Below are 11,109 nucleotides of genomic sequence, written 5' to 3' on the forward strand. Positions count from 1 at the left end.
AGTTTGACAGCAGCCCTTTTATAGGGAGCTGTCAAACCCTTCAACCAATGAGATTAAACCTCTGTTCCCACCAGAACAGAGGACCTTGATGGAAACCATTATAACTGTAGCTAGTATCTCACCCAGCTCCAGGGGAAGGATACTGCAAAATCTCCATTCCCACCCCACTCCAGGGGAAGATTACTGCAAAATCCCTATTCCCTCCCAATCAGCTGGGACTCGGGAGGCAGAGAATAGATGGGGGCGGGGCAGTCAGAGGTGGTATTTACCGGTTCTCTGAACTACTCAAAGTTTCCACTACCGGTTTTCTAGAACTGGTCAGAACCTGCTGAATACCACCTCTGATACGAACAAATAAGTACTAAAGGGGCCAAACCTATAGGATTAACTTTAGCCAAGAGTTTACTAGAAACCATGCTGTAGCATCCAATAAGACTATACCTGTCTTTACATGTATGAGAGTATTTTTGATACTTTTTGGAACCATCCCTATGGCACTAATAAACTTATTTTGAATAGTTTCAAAACTATTAAGCTTTCTTGAAAGTTTCAAGAATATTAAAGTATCCGATCTGTTTTTAATATCCTAACTGGGCAGCTTTATTAAAACTGCACTCAAAAACTTCAGTTGGATGTAGTGGGTATTAAACAAGTGAACTGTTCAGAATTAGTTAGGCTTCTGATTCTTCTTAAGCCCTTCCAAAGTTTCAGGGCAGAGACAAAGCAGCTCCCTAGGGAGCACAGGAATAACAATTCCAGGATATTTCCTTGCAGTTTAGACGCTGCTGGGAATAGAGATTTTGATACTGAGCCAAGAGCCTACAAGGTCTTGGTCCTTCGGGATCAGAAAGGATACCATTATTAATTCATACCCCAGATCATTGGTTAAACTGGGAAAAGCTTGAAGAGATTGGATGAAGATTATACATAATGCAGCAACATTTGGGGGGAAAACCCCAGATAATTTATATTTATTCAGGAATAAATGTAAGGAATAAATGTCAGGAATAAATATCTCCAGTTTGGAACAGCTGAATAAAAGCTAGGAGAAAACAAACTTTGTGTTGCATTCCAATATTTATGTCTGCATTTAACATCATGTATTCTTAATGTAACAGCTGCTGATTTCATGGCAGGCCAAATTCAAAGTGGAACATTAAAAATGAGACTGATTTCAGATCAAACCACTGGTTTCAATATTATCGTCACTGAACACTGAACACCAATCTAAAATATAGAGATTTCAGCTCGTATAAAGCATATAATCTTTCACCAAGCTATGGTCCTTTTCCCAGGCAGTGGTTACCAGCTTCAAGCCAACTGTTCCCTGCCCAAGAGGATTAATTCCAATATCACCACACACCTACACATTGATACTGTACAGAGAGTTGTTTTCCAGTAAGACAACTTTATTATTCAGCTAAGTTGCTGATTTAGTACCAAAGTGCCAAACAGAGCAAATTCAAAATCATACAGCAATCTTCCCCACTATGGAAAATTGTATTATGTTTTTTTCTTAAATTACAATAATTATGAATCGGCATGCATGGATCTGTCTCTTCTTTCATCTTTCATATAAGTGCAATGTGCTCTTTTCAGGCAACGGAAAAATAGTCCATCAGCGCACAAGAAATACCGCTATCTCTAGTCATGAAATTATATTTGGACAAACCAGATTGGGAAAACAACTCCCTTATTTCAGCACTCACATTCCACCAAACCAGTGGTGGGTTTCAATTTCTTTTACTACTGGTATGGTCATGCCCGCGCATGCGCAGAAGCGTCCGGGTGGGTGGGCGGAGCCTACTGCCGCTGCCACTACTGGTTCACCTGATCTGGGGTGAACCAGCAAAAACCCATCTCTGCGCCAAACATTTACCAACCTAAGTTAATCTTCGCCATGCTGCATTCTCTTATCCTCACAGATCCTCTTTGAACGCCACGTAAAGAGCAAAAAAATTAAATTTCTCAATAGCACAAAATTCAACTCATTGACACCTATCCAAAAAGTCAACGAAACCCAAGATAATGAATTTATTTGCAAAGAATGGGGAGGAAGTTAGTTAATCCAAAGTTCAGGTTTAAAAAAATAAATAAAACCCCACCTCTCCTAAGGGCTAATCAGTAGAACGTTTTATACCTGGATGAACTTTCCTGTTTATTCAACAGGAACGTTGTTGTTTTCCTTGAAAAAGATTGAGAATAAAAAGATAAAGATGCCCTTGAACCAAGCTTATCTAATTGATAACTACAGAGAAAAGTGTCAGTCCCTTTGTATAGATCAAATCAGCTTATCTATAATAATAGACTCTTGCAAGCTAAGAACCTTCTCTCTCTTTTTATACACTAGTAAATCAGGGCAATGGCTATCCAAACCGCTTCCAAATATTATCTAATTTCTCTGAAACTGACACCTGTTCCAGGTTCCTTTTGCTTGGAAGTTAAAATGGTTATTGTATATTGCTTTGAATATCATTGTCTTTACTCTCTTCAAAACTGTTCATACAGTTTTCCTGATAATATATAAAAGGGATCCACCTTTCCACCACTTTTTTTAAAAAAATTGTTTTTGAGCCTGGAATTTGCTACTGTTCTGCCATCCAAAGACTTGACCCAACTTAGTTTCCAAGACCAGACAAGCTCAACCACGTGCTCTGCTTTTACGTTTCTGGATCTTATACATTACAGAATTTCAAGGGATTCAGGAGTGAAACCTCGCTTTTGCACAGCAAACCGGTTTCCCCCTCTCCTCCAGCTATTTGTGCCTTTGCTCCTATTCAGGGGTGGGCTTCAAAAATTTCAGCAATGGGTTCTCTGCCCAGTTTCTGGGTGGGTGTGGCCATGGTGGGCGTGGCCTAGTCGGCCTCCTGCACCATGGCGGGAGACGAGGCGTTTTCGCCCTCCCCAGGCTCCGGAAGCTTTCCTCGAGCCTCTGGGAAGGCAAAAACTACTTCCCCCAGACCCTGGAGGCCCTCTGAAGGCAGGAAACAGGCCTGTTTTGGGTATTCTTCAATTTCTGGGAGGCCTGTTTCCCCCCCTCCCCGAGCCTCTGCATGGTCCCTACATTTAACTTGCATCCAAAAAGGGCTGCGTGGAGACTCCTGGGAGGGGATGGGTGGGCGGAGCCAGCCAGCGGTGGGATTTGGAGATTTTCCGAACCTGCCATAATGTTAGCTATGGGTTCTCCTGAACCTGGCTGAACCTGTAGCAGCCCACCCCTTCTCCTATTAAACTACGGATGGGCCTGCTATTTCTGCCGAACACTAAGAACAGTTTACCAGCCCGACTTGACAAGGTAAAAGGTAATATAGAACGTAAGAAAGATGAACCTTGTCACAGATATGCAGGAACTGTTACTCAGGCAAAAGGAGCTGATATATTTTTAGGCCCAGAATGAGATAACATTTGGAAGCAGCTTAGGAAGAGGCCTCCTAATTGAAGGAACCAGAAGAAGGGGGAGGAAATCCAGCACAATCTGATTTGCAATTTTATTTTATTTTTGTTATTATAGCCAATCTCAATAAAAATAATTCTAGGCTTCCTTCGGAGATAGAAGTCTCATCTACTTAATGGAGCTGATATGTAAACAGCTTAATTTGTTCAGACTATACTTCTGTAAGATGTGCATTATTTCTTCAACAGTACTATCTCTTGACCAAAGTGAGGCTCTCTGGAAGAAAATGTACGCTTCAGTTCAGCTTTTCTAGACTCAGGACACTTGAAACATCTACTCCCGCCATTTGCTGAGGTAGCGAATGAGCCAGTCTCATTGATCTTCCTTATTGGATCCTTCCCTAGCCTCGCCCTCTCCAACCACATTCAAGTACAACCACTCTCTGAAGTGGTTGAGGATGGGAGGAGTTGTAGTCTTAAGCATCTGCTGGGCGAGGAAGAGGAAGAAAAACTGTTTTGTGACATGCAAAGCCAGCGCAGAGGAGACTGAACCATGGGCATCAAGGGTTGAAGCCCATGGTTTCAAGGGTAAAAGGCTCCAAGGGTTGTCCGCCATACTCTTTTGCAATTAATCCAAGCAGGGAGTGCTAACACTAGGTGCAGGGACAGCAAATCAGCAGAGACGTGTTGAGCATGTGGGGGAATTAGAGCTTCTTAACCTCAGGATTCCACATTTGCCTGTTTTTTTATGGCAGCCTTTAAAGGGCTCTAATGAGCGCTGCAGCCATTTTATGATCTTGCTGGCAGTGATAACCCTCAGCTAATTACAGCAGCAATTTGCAAGCAAGCTGGCAAGGACACTCAGTTAAGGACAGGCAGGCAGGCGATAGCTGTACCCAGCACAGGAGACCTTGAACCAGATCAAATGGGCAGGGGAGTGAGGGGACAGTCTGCTCTACCAAAATCATGCCTCCTGCTCTTCCTTGACAGAATCGGGATGAATTATATTGGTTCTGAAGTAAAATTTAGAACACAGCTAAATTTAGATTGCAGCTTGGCCCCACAACTTGATCTCAAAGCCAGGCTGTAGCTCAGACATATCTAAATGGAACTCCCTTAAGCATGCAAAAACTCTTCCAATTCAGAATGACTATCTCGGGCCTTTACTTTTGTTGGGCTCCTTCACCTAAGCTGTCCTGATTTAAAGGCCGTTGATACGTTTCTAATAATCCACCTTGACATTCAAGCCGTTTTGCTGATCCATTTTCAAGAAATGTTGTGTGTGCCTGCAGGGGGGACCGTCGCACTTTACTCTGGTGGACAAAGATGCCTCTGCACCTCTCAGCTCTACAGTACCTGTCTATCAGGTGGCTCGTTTTATCTAAAATAGTGTTTATTCTATTGTATTATTCAAGCTATTTCTTTTAGATTTTCCCATCAATGCCAGAACTTACATTATGGATTTTTAGAAGCATACTGGTTTCACCTGCTTCTTGACTATATCACATCCTCATAAATAATTTGTCAGTCCTCAAATTTTCCTCATTTTTGGATTATTTCATTCCATAAGGGCTGGGCAACTTCTAAAAGGATTAGGGGCTGCATCCAGACGTTTGGCTGCAATAATGCTATACAGCATGGCTGAATTTTTCCAACTAATTCGGAAGGGGAATGTGGGGGAATTTAAAAGTGGGTCTCTCAAAGGTCCTCTGAAAGGCAAATTGCAACCACCCCCTAACCCCCAAAACAGGACAAACTCACCCTATCGAAATCACATGGCTAGAATGGGACTGTTTGCCACTCAATGATTGGCATGACTTCAGTGTGCTGGGCTACAAATGTGAAGGTGGAGCCAGTGGTGAAATTCAATTTTTTTTACTACCGGTTCTGTAGGCGTGGCTTGGTGGGTGTGGTGTGGCTTGGTGGGCATAGCTTGGTAGGCATGGCAGGGGAAAGATACTGCAAAATCTCCATTCCCACCCCATTCTGGGGCCAGCCAGTGGTGGCATTTGCTGGTTCTCCAAACTACTCAAAATTTCCGCTACCGGTTCTCCAGAACCTGTCAGAACCTGCTGGATTTCACCCCTGGGTGGGGCCCACGGGTTGCTCACAATTTCTCTAAAATAAACTGCACTGAAGGGGTAGGCAGTCTGGGGTCCTACAGGAGCTCTGAACAAAACCAGGATAGTGTGATGGTTAAAGCATAGGACTTACGTTTATGGTTCACTGTGAGATTTAGGCTATTCACTGATTTGGGCTATTCACTGGCAAGCTCTCAGAGCTCTGCATATAATTTCCTGGAAATTCAGGAGCCTCACAGCACACAGATCTGATTCTTAGGTAGAAACTGCTAATACCGGCAAATGTATAGAGCAAAAACTGCAATGGCGATTTGAGCAATATCCTATAACATTATTTACACTGAAAAGTTTGTTTTGTTTTGTCCTGGATATGGACAATGCATTGCAGGAGCCAAATGAAGCCGGGTTCCAAAAATGTGTTTGCTGACATTTTTGCCCTCCCATTATCTATATGAAGAGGACCCACCAGAGGCACTGGCAGATGATCAAGCTCAGATAGTCCCTTTAAACATCTGTACCTTTACATGCCTGATAACAATAACAAAACACTGACTGTATCTGACAGGGCTTCCTGTGTGCAGGTCAGCCTGCTTTTAAAGATCACACAGCCTTGCCTGCCGGCAGAGAGCTTGCCTAGATAAGGCTCCCAACTCCGGGGCCCTGCCTGGAACATTTCCCTAAATAGTGCTTCTATTCTGGAGGGAGCAAAGCTTGCAAGCAGCACGCCTGAAATCTGCATGCGAGTAAGAGGTGCTTAATTTCAAAGTAATTATAGCACTCCATATAAATGTTTGCTCAGGAATATGCATTTGCTGATGTGTTGCCTCGCTCCAATGTCAAACAGTTTGTGCGCTTAGGATTTTCCACCCGAATTACCTAGCAAGTAGCGGGAAGCCTGGTCTTCCTGCGATACAGCAATTGCCATTGCAATTCTCTTTGGAGCCCATCCTTCCCCTTCTACACTATCTGACCTTGATCCATTCAATCCCTCCTCTGAATTAATGTTCAGACCAGTGGTGGGTTCCTACTGGTTCGGCCGAACTGGTAGTAGTTTGGCAGCCTGGGTTGCTAGAACCGGCAGCGACCCACGCCTGCCACACCCCCAAACCAGTTCTCTGGGTGGCACTATAAGCACCACCATATTGTTTGCGCAGAACAATCTTTATTGCACTGTGCATGCGTGCACAGCGCATGGCGCGACCATGACCGAACCAGCAGTAGTGACTGCCGGAACCCACCCCTAGTTCAGACCCACCATCTTTGCCTTTTTTCTGCCCTGTTTTGATTTGATCTGATCGCTCTATTGCAGTTCTCCGTGCTTTTAGATTTCAGTGCTGTGCCAGTCTTGGGAGAAGCACCCAAAGTTGCCACTATGTTTTGCATGTCATCATGAAAACCATCCTTGAGCTGGACCAATTACCCAGTGCCAGGCCCAGACTGGCCAAGTAGCACTTCTGATGAAGTCCAGCTATCTTGTGCTTCCAGGAACACCATTTCCATGAACTGCAAGGTGATTTACATTGTAAATTCCGGTGGCCTTGGAGGCAACTAGCCCAAGCTGACAATGTACCAAAGGAACTGGAGCTGTCCTGGGTTTCAGATGCCAACCCAAACAACAAAACGGAAGAGTTTTGCTCTCCTGATGCAATGGAACTTCCTGAAGCAAACAAGTCCTGGTGAAGAATATGAGCACATTATACGCTTCTCTGCCTCCGTTATTTCTCTGCCTAATTACACCATTGCCCTGGCCCAGGATCCATGTTCATCAGGCAGCTGCTGTAGTTGAAGACTCATATCAAGAAGGTTTCTCCCTCCCAGAAAATGGGACACTTTTGGTTTTTTGGGGGGAGTGCGCATCGAAATCTGCTAGAAGCAGTTCCCCTTCCCCAAAGTGGTGCTTAAGGAATGAAATGATGCATCGGATGGAATCCAAATGTGGCCCCTGAAACCCTGTTTTAAAAGAGCAATTCATACGAAAGGTGTGATGTCTTTTGCTTGGCGATCCCTGGACAGTTAAAATAAAGTAACATCTGCAGAAAAAGCCAATAGCAGGAATACATGCACTACTAGGGAAATACAAGCAAAGGGGGCAGAGCTTGTCCCCATCCTTAAAAAGTTATCATTTAACACATAATGCTTTATCTACAAACTTGTCCAATGTTAGCATGCTTTAATCTGCACCCTTAATCTGTTCTTATTTACTTACTGGTGAAAGAAGGCAAGAGTGATAACCTGGAAGTTGCAAATACTACAGTAAGAGCCTCATATGCAAAGTTGCCAATGCAGGCATACAGGTAGTCCTCAGCTTATGACCACAATTGAGCCCAAAACCTATGTTGTTAAGTGAAAAATTTGTTAAGTGAGTTTTGCCCCATTTTACAACTTTTCTTGTCACGTTTGTTAACTGAATCACTGCAGTTGTTAAATAGGTCACACAGTTGTTAAGCGAACCTGGTTTCCCCATTGAGTTTGTTGGTCAGAAAGTCTACAAATGGGATCACATGACCCAGGGGCATTGCAAATGTCATAAATGTGAGTCAAGCAAATGACATGACTATGGGGATGCTGCAATGGTTGTAAGTGTGAAAAATGGACTTACGTCACTTTTTTCAGTGCCATTATAACTTCGAGTAGTCATTAAATGAACTGTTGTAAGTTGAGGGCTACCTATATATGATGAAAAACACAGTGGCCTTTTCTGTTTCAGGACATCTGTTTCACCCCAAACATGCTATGTCAAAAGACAGCAGCAGCCTGCTGGTAAACTGAGAATTTATTAAATCTATGTGTTTCGTGCTAATACACACTCCGAAGGCACCTTCTATTAATACATTAGCATCATCCATATATTGCCCGAGAATTTAGGAGCATATGAAGAAGCAGAAAGAAAGAAAGAAACTCTTTTCCATGCTTCTTCCATATTCTTTTCAGTTAAAAGTTATCACTCTGTTTTAGAAAACAAGAAAGCTAATCCGTGAGGCAAGTTTGATTCCTGGTAATTTAAGGGACTTGTTGTTTTCTCATCAAGGCTACAGAAATGATTTGCCATTGCCTTCTTCTTCCATGATGTTTGCCTACACATTTTATTTGTTAATTTTTATTTTTTGCCTTTTGTTCAGTTGAAACTGTATTCCCTCCTCTTCCTCCTCTTCTCCACAGCTAGCACTTCATGAGATGGTTGTGCTGAGAGAGTGTGACTGGGCCAAAATCACCGAGTGAGCTGTTGTTGGAGCAGAACCTCCAGTTTTAAGATATTGGCTGGTCTTAGTCCAATATCGTAACCACGTTGGGTCCCATCTTTGCTTTTCATCTTCCCGATCTGATCTGGGAATTCCTATTGGCTGGAGCACTCTAATTGTAATGTTTACCAGCTCTGACTATTTAAAGTTTACAAAGGAGAAAAACAAGATGAGATATGTCTTAGTAGAAAGAGGAGGATCCTGCAGCTCCAGGAGGAGAAAAACAGGATATGAACAGAGAAGACCACAGTTACCTGGAAACAGAGCCAAAGCTAATCCCCCATTCTGGGAGCCTATTGATATGGAGAGTTTTATCTGAAAGGAAGATACTCCACTGTGGAGGCTCAGGCTTGGTGGAGGGGTGAGGCTGTGCTTGCTTTGGAATGTGAGTTTGTTTGGATGCAGTTTCATTTGAAGGAGGAGGTTTTAATCAGCAGGGTTCAATAGCCCCCGTTCAGCATGGAAAATTGGCTTGGGAGGTGGCTGCCATTCATTAATTAGCCCTTTTGGGAGCCTCTCTGTAGATTTTTCCTTGATCAATTGGCGTGCCCTTCCTGGTTCACCATCCACATCTTGATTGCATCCACATCTGTTCATGCAGGGCCATGAGATCATAGCTAATACACCAAGGTAGCCCAGAGCATATTAGAAAGAAACCCAAGAAGATAGCTCTTGTAGCTAGCTTAAAAAGATTGGCCATTGTCAGGGCCTAAATGTTTTCTTCCCAAGATTGAACCTATCCGTTCCATCTTGCAGAGGAAAATAAACCACGGAGCATTAAAATAAAAAAGCTTGTTGCTGGATGGTATGGAAAGAGAGAGGAGCCCAATGTGGATAACCTTCCACACGTCCTGATAACATGCGCAGACAGTTTGGCTCCTCCGAAGATTGTTGGGTGTGACAGAGCCTGAGGGAAAACTTCTGCTATTGTTCTTGGTTTATTTCAGTGTGCAGAATAGGGAGGAATGACCATCCCCACTATCTCACTATCTCCTTCAGCAAGCTTACATCCGATTCTCTTAGCCACTTTCCTAGACTCTCTTTTCCCAGTTGCCAGAACTGGCATACTGATTAACAACAATGAGGGGGAAGGGAGGTTGGTGGGGAGATGGCTGAAGGCAGGTTTCCAGAGAGGTTTTCCAGTAAAAACAAACCAAAGTTCCTGGGATTCTCTAAATTTTCTCTCCTATTTTGATAGTTGGGGAGGGTGTGAACCTCAGCACTCAGAATTGTCTAAAGCATGTTCATAAAAAAAATCTTGAAAAATATGCAGTATAGGGATAATCTTCCTTGAATAACTTTAATTAGAATTTGCATGAGGTTTTTAAAAGGTGGGGGTAGGGAGATGAAAAACCAACATATATTCTGATTTTATCTCAGTTGCATGTCTTGTTATTAGATCTTATTAGAACACCATCTTGAAAATGCTGACTTTCCCACCTGAGTGTACGCACACACCCCTGAAAGCTTCTTTCACACCTTCGCCTTACATTCTACCCACTTCCTTACGATCTTTTTCTCTCGCAGCTCTTATCTTGTACAATCTAGACCAGCGGTCACCAACTGGTGGACTACTGGTGGTCCATAAGAAAATTTTGGTGGTCCGCAGAAAATTATTATTTCCATTTTTATATTGCTCTAAATACTATTTATCTTTTTTTAAAAAAATATGATATTAGTGGTCCGCAGGATTTAAAATTATGAATTTAATGGTCCCAGAGGTCCAAAAGGTTGGTGACCCCTGACCTAGACATGTATCATAAGTCCATATTTACGATACATCTCCTGTGACAAGTCTTCTGAGTGTGATGCAGTAAATGAGACACACTTTTGTTGGTCGTTTTTCTGCCTTTTCCTGGAATAACATTTAGAAGCCTCAGTCTGATTGCAGAGATTAGTGGATCACGCTATTTCCCAAATTACCTATTATTAAAATGAAGTTTGCTTATTGGATTATAGAAACTGATATACCTAAAGAATAATGAAGCAAGCTAATTTCAAACCCACCCACCACCTTTATCGGAAGCACTTCATGCAGCAGTGGCTTCGGCAGGTGCAAAAATCATGCCTTTTTACATGAATATTCATTTTGTCAGACGTACTCAAAATAAATTAAAAGTCTGCATAATTTGGATTAAAGTGTGTTCCTCCTCTTTCTCCTTCCGCGGGCTTTTAATTTCCCCCCACCGGCTCACTTTTTGTCTTCGGATGAAAAGTTCTCCTTGAGCCGAAGTTTAATGAGTCGTATCTCTAGTTACCATTATAAGCAGAGAGGAAGCAAAAAGCTGGGCGAGATTGAACTCTGCTTAATCCCCTTCGCCGAAGCTTTGGGGGAGAGAATTTAGCTAATGTGAGTGTAAAAAGGCCCCGGCGCTGGCGAGGGAAGCGGCAGAAGG

This window comes from Natrix helvetica (genome assembly GCF_964273705.1).
Source record: "Natrix helvetica genome assembly, chromosome: 1".
Classification (NCBI taxonomy): domain Eukaryota; kingdom Metazoa; phylum Chordata; class Lepidosauria; order Squamata; family Natricidae; genus Natrix; species Natrix helvetica.